We start from the raw sequence: 12,783 nt of genomic DNA on the forward strand, positions 1-12,783 counted from the left end.
GTGCCTTGAACAGCTGCAGTGAGACCTCCCTACTTTAATATTCCAATGTCCTTAAAATAAGTGCCAACATTCATTCGGCCTTCACTATTTACCTGTTGTTCTTGCGTATTGACTTTCTGTGTTTTGTGTACAAAGGCCTCCAAATCCCTTTGTGTTACAGATTTCTGCAGTCTTTCTTCACATGAGTAACACAGGGGTTCCCCGGGTTAGGTAAGAGTTCTGGTCCTGAGAACTGCCCGTAAGCTGCATTTTCTGTAAGTCAGAAACAATTTCCCCCAAAACTGTGGTGAGACATTTTTAGCCTCGACGGCTGTTGGGGACTGATTTGCAAAGAGTAGACTGGGGAAGGTAAGTGTAGGTGGTAGGAGTTGTTACCAGTAAGTCAACAGTGACAAATGTTTGTCTAAATGCAGCCTGGGTGGATGACAGGGGAGCTGATCTGCTAATCCACAAGAAAACTATCAGCAGTTTAATAAAAGAAAGTGTGTGCTAACAAGAGTTCAATAGTCAGGAAGTTATGCTGCAGCTTTATAAAACTCTGGTTAGGCCACATCTAGAGTATTGCATTTAGTTCTGGTCACCCCATTATAGGAAAGATGTGGAGGCTTTGGAGAGGGTGCAGAAGAGGTTTACCAGGATGCTGCCTGGATTAGGTGCTATAAGGAGAGGTTGGACAAACTTGGGTTGTTTTCCCTGGAGCGGCGGAGGCTGAGGGGAGACCTGATAGAGGTTTATAAGATTATGAGAGGCATAGATATAGAGTAGACAGCTAGTATCTTTTTCCCAGGGTTGAAATGTCTAATACTAGGGGGCATGCATTTAAGGTAAGAGGGAGTAAGCTCACAGGAGATGTGCGGGGCAAGTTTTTTACACAGGGAGTGGCGAGTGCATGGAATGGGCTGCCAGGGGCAGTAATGGAGGCAAGTTCGATAAAGGCAATTAAGAGGCTCTTAAATAGGCACATGAATGTGCAGTGAATGGAGGGATATGGATATTGTGTAGCCAGAAGGAATTAGTTTAATTAGTTTGGCATAACATCGTGAGCTGAAGGGCCTGTTCCTATGCTGTACTATGTTCTATGTTCTAAGAGTGGCTTGGAGTTCATAATGTTTGATCTTACCTGAAGGAGAGTTTGGAGAAAGCACTGGCTTTTTCTATGGGTGATCTCTGCATTGTTTCCTGGTGAAGAGATTCGAGTATCATAGCTGAGAGCAGAGTCTGGGAGAATTTGCGTGAAGTCATACTTCCCTAAGTCAGGACTTCCGTGATCAAAAAATTGGCAGATGGAATACAGAGTAGGAAGTGCGGGGTTATGCATTTTGGTAGGAAGGATAAAGGTGTCGACTATTTTCTAAATGGGGAGAAAATTCAGAAATCAGAGGTGCAAAGGACATTGGGAGTCCTAGTTCAGGATTACCTCAAGGTTAACTTGCAGGTTGAGTCAGTAGTAAAGGAGGCAAATGCAATGTTAGCATTCATTTCGAAGGGACTAGAATATAAAAGGATGTACTGCTGAGGATTTATAAGGCATTGGTCAGACCGAATTTGGAATATTGTGAGCAATTTTGGACCCCGCTTCTAAGGAGAGATATGCTGGCCCCGGAGAGGGTCCAGAGGAGGTTCACAAGAATGATCCCTTGAATAAAAGAGCATTTGATATCTCTGGGCCTGTACTCTTTGGAGTTCAGAAGGATGAGGGGCGATCTCATTGAAACCTACTGGACACTGAAAGGCCTGGATAGAGTAGATATGGAGAGGATGTTTCCATTAGTAGGAGAGTCTGGGATCCGAGGCACAGCCTCAGGATAAAGAGATGTCCCTTTAAAACTGAGATGAGGAGGAATTTCTTCAGCCAGAAGGTGGTGAATCTGTGGAATTTGTTGCCACAGTGGGCTGTGGTGGCCAAGTAATTGGGTGTATTTAAGGCAGAGATTGATAGGTTCTTGATTGGTAAGGGGGTTAAGAGATACAGGGAGAAGGTGGGAGAATGGGGTTGAAAAATAATCAGCCGTGATCGAACGGCAGCCCAGACTCAATGGGTATAATGTCCTAGTTCTGCTCCTGTATTTTATGATCTAACCCAGGGACCCCCATATGCTGTTCAGGTACCTGGTCACATCCCTGAATAATCTACTGGTTCCTCAAAAAATTCCAATAAATTTATCAGACACCATTTCCCCTTCCTGAAGGCATGGTGATACTGATGATTGGATCACAGTTTTCCAAATGCGCTGTTATTACTTCCATAATATTTAATTTTAACATTTTTCCAACCGTAGATGTTAAGCTCATAGGCCTATAGTTACTCGCTTTTTGCTTCCCTTCCTTTTTAAATAGGGGAGTCCCACTGGCACTTTTCCAGTCCTCTGGTACTACTGCAGCACAGTCAACTTGCCACCCTCTGCAACAGAGCGCCCAATGGCTTAGAATTTGTTGGATGAGTAACGGGGAGTTTCATTCACATACTGCTTTGAGTAGGTTGAAAAATCTAGAATTTCTTACAAGGGCAAATAATTACAAATTTTCTAGTGGGCTATGGTGAGAGATAAGCAGAGTTCACATGTCAGGAGATGCAGAGTTCTTGATGAGTTGTTATGTAGTTTGTGAAAGTTACAGAGATAAGGTCAAGGTCAAGCAGATTGATGAGAATTCTAATTGGAGCTGGCAATCTAAGCCACCAAGGGTAAGGGGGTTGGATGTGCAGAACTTAAGTAGGATGCTTCGGTGGGGGAAGAGTATTACAATCAGCTTAAGTTTAGGAAAGTAAGCCTAGTCTGTAGGTTTTGTCAATGGCTTGGAGGAGAAAATTATTATGGAGAAGTAAATAGATCATCTTTGCAATGGAGAAGTAATGGGATTGGAAACTGATTTTCATTCTCTGTGAGAATATCATTTCTCTCTGTGAAGTGTTCACTTTAAAGTGCCACACTTTTCAATTTGTACTCAACTGCCTTGGCATTATAATAAGGCAGTCTATTTGTTCATAATTGTCCCTTGAAAATTGAAGAGGAGTATGGGAGACAGAGGCCCCTGAGTTTAGGGCTAATGCTAACGCTGGGTGACAACACATGCCACCAGGAAACAACAACCTGCCTACATCTTACAGCAAGATGGTGAAGATTTGAGGTTATCAGGCAGTGTGTCTGCTGGGATTAAGGGGCAGCAGATGGGGTGACGGGTGATTGGCAATCAAGTAGTAACCATGAAGAGGGCAAGGGGCAGTGATCAATGGGAGAGTGAGCAGTCAGTAGCTGCAGAGTGGGGGAATGGGGCAAAATTGAGAGGGTAAAGAAGAAGGACAGGGTGAGTGAACGTGGAGGAAGCTGAGAGGGAGGGGAAAACAGAGGCAATTTGGGAAGGGGACAGGTAAGGAGAGGGTACAGAAGGAAGGAGGGGATCGGAACAGGTGTGCTGGCAGCACAGTGGCACAGCTAATGGAGCTGCTGCCTCATAACTCCAGCAACCCACATTCAATCCTGCCTTCCCGTGCTGTCCGTGTGGAGTTTGCATGTTCTCCCTGTGACTGCATGGATTTCTCCAAGGACCTCTGTTTACCTCCCACATCCAAAGATGTTTGAGTCGGTAGGTTAATTGACCACTGTAAATTGCCCCTATGTGTAGGTGAGTGGTAGAATCTGGGGGGAGTCGATGGGAATATGGGGAGAATAAAATGGTTTAGGGTAGGATTAGTGTAAAAATGGGTGCTTGATCAATGTGGACTCAACAGCCGAAGGGTCTGTTTCCATTCTGCATCTCTCTATGACTCTAAACGGGTTCAGGAAAGATCATTTATCTGTGTACTTGTGTGTGCATGAAAAGCCTGACTAACAAAGCCTGGTCTCCAATCATCTTGGAATCTCTTACCATTGGACCAAGACCCCTCTCTGTCCAGACTGTGTGGTAGCTGGTGTGCAATGATCTCAACACAGTAAATGAAAACAAGCACAGGCACCTTCCACTCCTCAGAACTGGAGTGGAAGTAAGACATCTTCAATGCCAATGCCCCAAAAGAATTTGTCCAATGTGTTCTGATATGTTTCCCAAACACTACTACAATGTGCCAACCTCTTTCTCCTTTATCAGAAGCATCCATGATTATCTTGCAATATCTGATCTGTAGTACCGTGTGTTTGTGTGGATTGAGTTTCATGTGTTATAGAATTTAACCAACTCCCATAGTCAGGAGAACAGAACACATAAGAAAATAGGATCAGGAGGCCACTCAGCCCCTCAAGCCTGTCCCATCCTTCAATGCGATCATGGCTGATTGGACCCAGACCTCAATTCCCTTCTGTGCCAGCTCTACATAGCCATGAATTCCTAAATCTTTCAAAAATTGATCTGCCTGCTCTTTAAATGCCTTCAGTGATCCAGCCTCCATAACCCTCCAGGGGAGAGAATTCCAGTGATTCACTACTCGCGGTGCGAAGAAATTCCTACACACCTCAGTTTTAAATGACTGCCCCCTTATCTTGTAACTATGTCCCCTCGTTCTTCTAAATTCCAAGGAATACTGACTTTTAGGCATTCTTGTCAGGACAACATTTTCATGCCAGGAATTAGCCATGTGAACCTAGACTGCTTTGAGTGCTGGGATATCCTTTCCTAAGGGGACCAAAACTGTGCACAGTACTCCAGGTGTGGCCTCACTTGCACCTGCGCAATTGTAACAATATTTCTCTTTTTCTAAACTCCAACATCCTTATAGTGAATGCCAATGTCATTTCCCTTTCTAACTCTTTGCTGCACCTTCAAGCTAACTTTGTCAGATCTTATTTCACTCATCTTGATAGCTCTTATTTATTTAATGTCATGTGATTCTGAGCAGCTTAGATTTGATTCATTCTGGCACCACTCCTTGAGTCAGATCACTCAATAAAGCTGCTTGCAAAAGTTTCTCCCCAGCTAGTTCCTTATCAATGGTAAATTCCAACTGATTCACTTTCAGTTATAGTCTTATTAACTTTGCACTGATAGCTTTCTCAATAAAATCAAGTTCAGCCAGACAGCATTTCAGCTTCTACAGATTATCCTAATACACAGACTCACTCTTGCTGGTTGATTCCATAAATTTACTCAATGTTGTCAGATTTTATCATTGACTAATTATGATGTGACCCCTTTCGCCAGCTTGCTTCCACACTTAAGGAATCCCCAATTCACTGACATTTTCATTCCGATTGTCAACTCTTTACTAAGGAGAGGATGTTGGTTTGTTTCAAGTCCACTATGCCTGATTAGGATCTCTAATTAGTTATTAAGTTTACTATTTAGTCATACATTCATTTTTCAGAATCTGGGCATCCACGGCTATGCCAAGATGTTATTTGCCATCGCTGATTGTCTTTAAGAAGATGGTGGTGAGTCACCTTTCTTGAATGTGTTCTGGTTGAGGTACTGCTGCTGTGCAATGGCATATGGTATTTAGGACAATGAAGAGGTGGTGATATATCTCCAAGTCAGAATTTTGCAAGACTTAAAGGGAATCCTAAAGCCCTTGTCTTCCTAGTTGCTAGAGGTCACAGGTTTGAAAGTTGCTATCAGCATAGACTAGGCAAGTGACTGCAGTCATTGTTGTAGATGGCACACTCTGCAGCCACTATGCAAAAAACATCTAGGGTACCAGATGGAGACCCAGTCAAGCAGGCTGCGTGGTCCTGGATGATATTGAGTTTCTTGAGTGTGTTGGATCTGCACTTACCCAGTTAAGTGGAGAGTATTCCATCAACTTTCTGACTTTGAACATAAAACATGGAACAGTACAGCACAGAACAGGCCCTTCATTATTAGATGTGCAATTAGATCGCAGACTTAAGGTGCCCTAGTTACTGACCACCTACTTGCAGGTGCACCATGCAGTTAGGTAGGCAAATGGATGTTAGCTTTGATTATGAGAGAATTCGAGTACCAGGGTAAAGATGGCTTACTGCATTCAGACAAGGCCTTGGTAAGACTGCATCTAGAGTACTGCGTGCAGTTTTGGTCAATGCAGTTACCTTCGAGGGAGTGCGGGGATGGTGGGTTTGCAATACCAACAGAGACTGAGTAGATTAGGCCTGTATTCTCCTGAGTTTGGAGATCTCATTAAAACTTACTGAGTTCTAACAGGGTTTGACAGGCTGGATGCAGGGAAGATTTTTCCACTGGCTGAGGACCAGGGGTCACATCTCTGAATAAGGGGTTGGCCATTTAGGACTGAGATGGGAAGAAATTTCTTTACTCAAAAGATGATGAATCTTTGGAATTCTCTACACTGGAGGCCTGTGGAGGCTCAGTCTTTGGCTTCATTCAGAACAGTGAACAACAGATTTCTGGATATGAAGGAAATCAAGGATTACAGGGATGGAGCAGAAAATGACATTGAGGTAGAAGATCAGCTACGGCCTTGGTGAATGGTGGAGCAGGCTCCAACGAGCTGCTTCCTCCAGCTCCTATTTTTTCTTTTCCTAAAGACTTTAGGGTGGCAGAAGGTGAGTCACTCATCACAGGATACTCTGTCTTGCATCATTTGTGCATAATGCAAGGCTGCGTTATTTGCCACTGATCAGCCCATGCCTGAACATTGTCTAATTCTTGCTGTATGCAGTTATGGGTTGCTTCATTTGCTGAAGAATTACAAATGGAACAGAACCCTGTGTAATCATCAACAAACATCGCCACTTTACTGAATGGTTACTTAAGCAGCTGAAGATTACTGAGCCTGGGATACTGCCCACAGGAACTCCATCATTGATGTCCTGAGGTTGAAATGTTTGACCTCTAACAAACACAACCATCTTCCTTTGTAGGTCTACACTGATTACTTTGGACGCAGGAGGCTGTTGCTGAAGTATTATCTTCATTGGATATTACAAATTACATCCTCAGTTTAATTGCCCCTTTCCCCGAATACCCCTGCTTTATGGGCAGCAGTGGAATTTATCATGCTTTGGAGTGGAGCTTCATTGGTTTCTTTTTCTCAATATGCTTTGAATTTATTTCTGAAATCGTCAGATACCAACAAGTTGTTTTCTCAGCTCCTCCTTCAGGCAGAGTTTTTAAAGTCAATTTCCCTTCCTTATTTCACTTCTTAGTTTTTCAATGAACCATGCAGTTAATGCTATTTAAATTTTAGGTGTGGGTGTTGATGTAAGTTCTCATTTCCCTGTATCCACATTGTTCTTGCTGACACAACATGATTATTACTCTTACTGATTCTGACTAGGTTATTTCCTGATCTGCACCAGATTGATTGAGATACCTCTTTAATGGCTGGAATTGAAACTTATGTCTTTTTCCGTCTTCTCATGGTATTCTATCCTCAAATTGGAGTGTTAGCTTACTCTTTGTGTTACCCCTCCACCCCAGCTAGTCTATTCTACATGGCATTGTCCCCCTTCCTCCAGGATCAACTATCATTATTTTTCATGACTTTCTCACTAGTGAACACATCCCAATATCCACCCTGTCAAGCCCCCTTGGGATCTTATAGGTTTAAGTAAGTTCAGCCCTCAATCTTCTAAACACTAATGAATACAGGCTCAAACTGTCTAGTGTCTCTTGATAGGACGTTATTTATGGTAGGATCGTGTTTTGCACAAATTGTCTTCTAGTTTTTCACTGAGCAAAACAGAGATATACTTCAAAAGTGGTTCACTGACTGTGTAGCATTTTGGGATGCTCTGAGGTAATGCAAGGAACTAGACAAAAACAAGGTTCTCCTCCCCAACCCACCACTACTTTATTAGTTTTATTTAGGATCTGCCATTCTATATCCTACCATTATTCAGTTTAAATTGTTTTACAATGGCTGCCTTTTGTTTTCCACATTAAACTCCGCTTTCCTGTTCCTTTGAGATACTACTTAACTTTTCTGAACTATTCCATTTATTCTGAAATACCTTATCACTGAAACAGAAATATTATTTCAGTTTGTCTCGACAGACTTGACCACCTGAGCACTTCCAATATGTTTTTTTTATATTTCAGGTTTCCAGCTTCTGCAGGATTTTGCATTGGTAAGGACCGCTGCTGGATCGTGCCAACATTTGTAAGTTCATTGGGAGCCCAGGGTAACTCCAGAAAATTTCAAGAATATATTCATTTGCTTCATAGTAAAGGAATGTTGGGATAAGCAGAGTAACAGAGGCTTTGGCACCATTTGGGACTGGGAGTTGGGGCAAGGAGTGGGAGTTAGGCGTATCTGGGTGAGGATCCTACATTTTGATAGCATTGTGATGGGCGTTTTCATCTGGAAAGTTTAGCAAGTAAAAAAGGGGCTTCAAATAACAATAGACCTTAACAACTTGCAGAATGAGAGTGAGTTTTAAGAGGTTGTACTTTTTGGGAGGAAGATAACGTCAAAATGGGATAGAGAGATAAAAGGATCTTGGGACACATACACAGGAATCGCTAAAGTAACAGTGCTGGTTGAGAAAATCACAAATCTAATACATGGGCCCATTGCTCGAAGGATAGAATTGGAAAGGAAAAACTACTCTAACCTGTGCATAAATTAGGTCAGACCATACTTGGAGTATTTTGTATGGCTGCAGTCTCCATATTAAAAAATGAAGAAACAGCAAATATTCACAAGGATGATACCCAGAACCAGCAAAAAAGATTAAATAAACCTGGCCCAAGCCCAGTACTTCATGCAAACCAGCCTCCCTTCCATTGATTCCATCTACATTTCCCATTGCCTTGAGAAAGCAGCCAACATCATCAAGGACCCTTCCCACCCTGATCATTCTCTATTCTCCCCACTCCCTTCGGGGCAAAAGAATCAAAAGCTTGAGAGCACATACCGCCAGACTCAAGGACAGCTTCTACCTCACTGTTATCAGACTCTTGAACAGACCTCTCATACACTAAAGTTAAATTCTTTATCTACCAATCTACTTCATCATGGCCCCTGAACTTTGTTTATCTGCACTGCACTTTCTCTGTAACTGCAACACTACTTTCTGTATTCTGCATTCTGTTTTCTTTTCATTTCCTTGATGTACTAATGTATGGCATGATCTGCCTGGATGGCATGCAAGCAAGAGTTTTTTTTTACTGTGTCTTAGTACATGTGACAATACTAAATCAATACCAAAACCAATACCAATTTGGGTTATATTCTCCAAAAAAATGGCAGAGGTCCCCCTGTAAATGTATTTAAAATTGTGCAGTGGATTGATAAAGATGATAGTTTTGATACTCAAGTGTAACAACTAAGAACCATAAGACAAGGATTTAGGAGAGACTGTATCACACAAAGAATGATCAGAATGTAGAACACACCATCACAAACAGTTGAGGTGAATGGCATAGAAGGGGAAAACTATTACGCACACAAGGGAGGAAGGAATACAAGGATGTGCTGACAAGGTGAAGGGGTGAGGCCTGCAATGCAGTTCGTGTTTCAGGACTATATGTAATTCTATGTAAAGGTACTTCCTTTTTTCTTTATCCACGCACAATTAAATTAATTATAATGATCTCAATGAGAAAGAAAATTCTACGTCTGGGTTTTATAACCATTCTTTGCAGAAGTGAAAAAAGACATGCATATCCGTAATGGTCAAAGTCAAGTTTATTGTCATATGCACAAGTCCATGTGTGCACAGATGCAATGAGAAACTTACTTGCAGCAGCATCACAGACACATAGCATCGTATAAGATTTATTAGTCACATGTACATCGAAACACACAGTGAAATGCATCTTTTGCGTAGAGTGTTCTGGGGGCAGCCCGCAAGAGTCGCCACACTTCTGGCACCAACACAGCATGCCCACAACTTCCTAACCTGTACGTCTTTGGAATGTGGGAGGAAACTGGAGCACCTGGAGGAAACACACAGGGAGAACGTACAGACTCCTTCCAGACAGCGGTGGGAATTGAACCCAGGATGCTGGCACTGAATAGCGTTACGCTAACCGCTACACTACCGTGCCTGCCCAGCAGACCTGGGAGTCACCAGAAAGGTGATCCCTTCAAAATACTGAAAGAGGAGTTGGAGGGGAATATGTGTCTGATGGCAGACTCTTGTTGGAGCTGATCATGTGCAGAATGGTCATCTGTTGAATGCGGAGGCTGTTGGGGTAAAAGCTATGGACCGGGGAGAACTCTAGTTCTTGCTCTGCTGGGGAGGAGACTGAAGAGACGAGATCTCGTCCCGATCCCGCTCCTCTGCTCTCACCACCTTACCTCCTGGCTTGTGGGAGGAACCCAGGGTGCCCAGAGGAAACCCACCCGGTCACAGAGAGAACGTGGAAACTTCACAGTGGAGGTCAGGATTGAACCCGGGTCTCTGGTGCTCTGCTCGCTGCCACACTTCCACCGAGTACAATCCTAGATATTAAAAAGGCAACATTCACAAGAAAAACATACATTAAACATAAATTATACACAATTTTCACATCCCTAGGGCACCCCAAGACAGTCTACAAATAACGTATGATGTGTAGTCACCTGTGCAATGTGTGGAAACAAATGTATGGAAACATGCCAGCCATGTTGTGCCCAATAGGATCCCATAAGTCATCTGAATATTAATGTTTATTTAGTGGTGTGGGTTGAGAGACAATTATTTACTGGGAAATTGGGGAAAAGTCCCATGTTCTTTTTCAAACAGTCCATGGGTAATAACATTCATGACAGTGGAATACCCACAATGAATCACAATAGATTATCAGTTTACAACTCTGGATGGATGTCCAAGAGGATCTTGAGGCAAGAGCCCTCCTACTGGGTCGTGGCTGACAACGGAGTAAAAGGAGAAAAGAATCCCAGAGTTTGCAGCTTTTGTTGACTTGACAATAATATTTGATTCTCTGACGCATCGTGGAAGATCCTTCTAAAATACACATACTCTAGCATATTTTTGAAGATCATTTGGTAATCATAATGTTCATGTGATGAACTGAGTAATAAATCAGATCTCCTGTACTCATAGTAACTTAGAAAGCCAGAAAATAGTGAGTTCTGCTGCAGTCCTGCTCATGGTATTCAAAAACTATAAGAGGCAAATCCAAATTTAATTCCAGACAGTAGAAAATTTAACCTTACTAACTGTGTACAATAAAAAAAGTACATAATTGGTCATCATTTGTCTTTTTCCAAAGATCCAGCTACTTTCTGATTCCAGTGTTTTGGCCTACAACCAGCTCAAAGACTGAAGGCAATACTGATTGGTCAATCACAACCTTTTGTTTTACTTACTCATGATAACAATAAGATGTAAAGCCTATGCCTATTGCATTTGAGAGGGTGTTGTCCAGTGGCTTTCTCAAATAATTGTTGTCCATCTGCTGCAGGTATTGCTAAACTGCTGTTAGTTAGGGAGTAATAGAACATTGATGCAGTGATGATGAAAATTTGACAATATATTTAAAAATCAAGGCCCTATTGGAGAAGGGGTGCACCTGCTGCCCTTGTCCTTCAAGGTGGGAGAGATCAGCTGAAGAAGAATTGACAAGTTGGTTCAGTGCATCATGTTGATAGTACGCTCTGCAGCTAAGATACATCCATTCTCGAGGAAGTTAGCATCCAAACAATTGGATTGTTATGTCCAAGATGCAGTTGAGATTTTTGAAGATCATTTGAGTTGGAGTTGCATTCATCCACGCAAGTGGAGAGTGGTTCAATCCAACCTGACTCAAACATTTCAGATGATGAAAAGACTTTGTGGAAGTCAGAAGCCATGTTACTCATCAGAGGACTCACCAGCCTCTGACCTGCTCTCGTAGTCACGCTATATGCATATCTGATCCTGTCAAGTTTCTGTCAACTGTGACACCCACGATGTTGATGGTGGGGCATTCAATAATGGTAATGTCATTGAATGGTAATGTTAGGTGGTTAGACTTTCTTGTTGGAGATTGTCATTACCTGGCAGATCTGTGTACATAATAGGAGCTGGTGTAGGCCACCCAGCCCTTCATGATTGCTCTGCCATTCAAAATCATGGCTGTTCTCCTACCTCAGCATTATTTCCTGGCACTATTGCCATGTCACTCAATTTCCCTAATGTCTAAAAATCTATTTTGAATGAACATGACAACTGACTTGTTCATGACTGACTGAATGAACTCTAAAAAAATTCACCATCCACTGAGTGAGAAATTTCTCAGCACATTTCTAAGTAGCCTCCCTATTCTGAAACTGTGCCCCCTGGTCCTAGACTCCTCATCGAGGGAACATCTGCCCTGCAGCTACCTATCAAGCCCTGTAAGTTTCAATGAGATTTCCTCTCATTCTTGTAAACACTGGGGGGCACAGATTGCCACACTTACAAAGGCAGTTGTTTTAAATATGAACAGGGAATAAAAATCGGCCTTATTGTAAATTCCTGTCAGAGGATGCAAACCCTCTTGCTTCGTTTAATGCACTTGTGCGTCAGGCTCTAACATCAATGAGAATGTTCATGAACCAGTCTCCTTCCTTCAACTATCTTGACCTGAGATGTCAGCCATCACTTTGCCTCCACAGATGCTGCTTGACCCACTAAATTCTTTCATCAGTTGGTCTTTTGTGCCTTACTTTAGCTGTTTAATGATACACTGCCATTCATAACAGGACATGGCAAGGTTGTCTGAGCTTTGACCTGATCCATGGGTTGTGAGATTGTTTATATCTCCATATAGCATGGTGCTTCAGCTGTTTAGTATTTAGTAGTGTTGTCATTTTACTAGTTGGCGTAATTTTTAATTATGTCCCTTGCATGCTCCTTAACGTTCTTTGAACAAGGTTGTCCCTTTAATGATAGGGCCAAATGAGAATACATTAAGCCACGAAGATGCAGTTTGTGTTGGAAC

Source organism: Pristis pectinata, chromosome 28, assembly GCF_009764475.1.
Source record: "Pristis pectinata isolate sPriPec2 chromosome 28, sPriPec2.1.pri, whole genome shotgun sequence".
NCBI lineage: Eukaryota > Metazoa > Chordata > Chondrichthyes > Rhinopristiformes > Pristidae > Pristis > Pristis pectinata.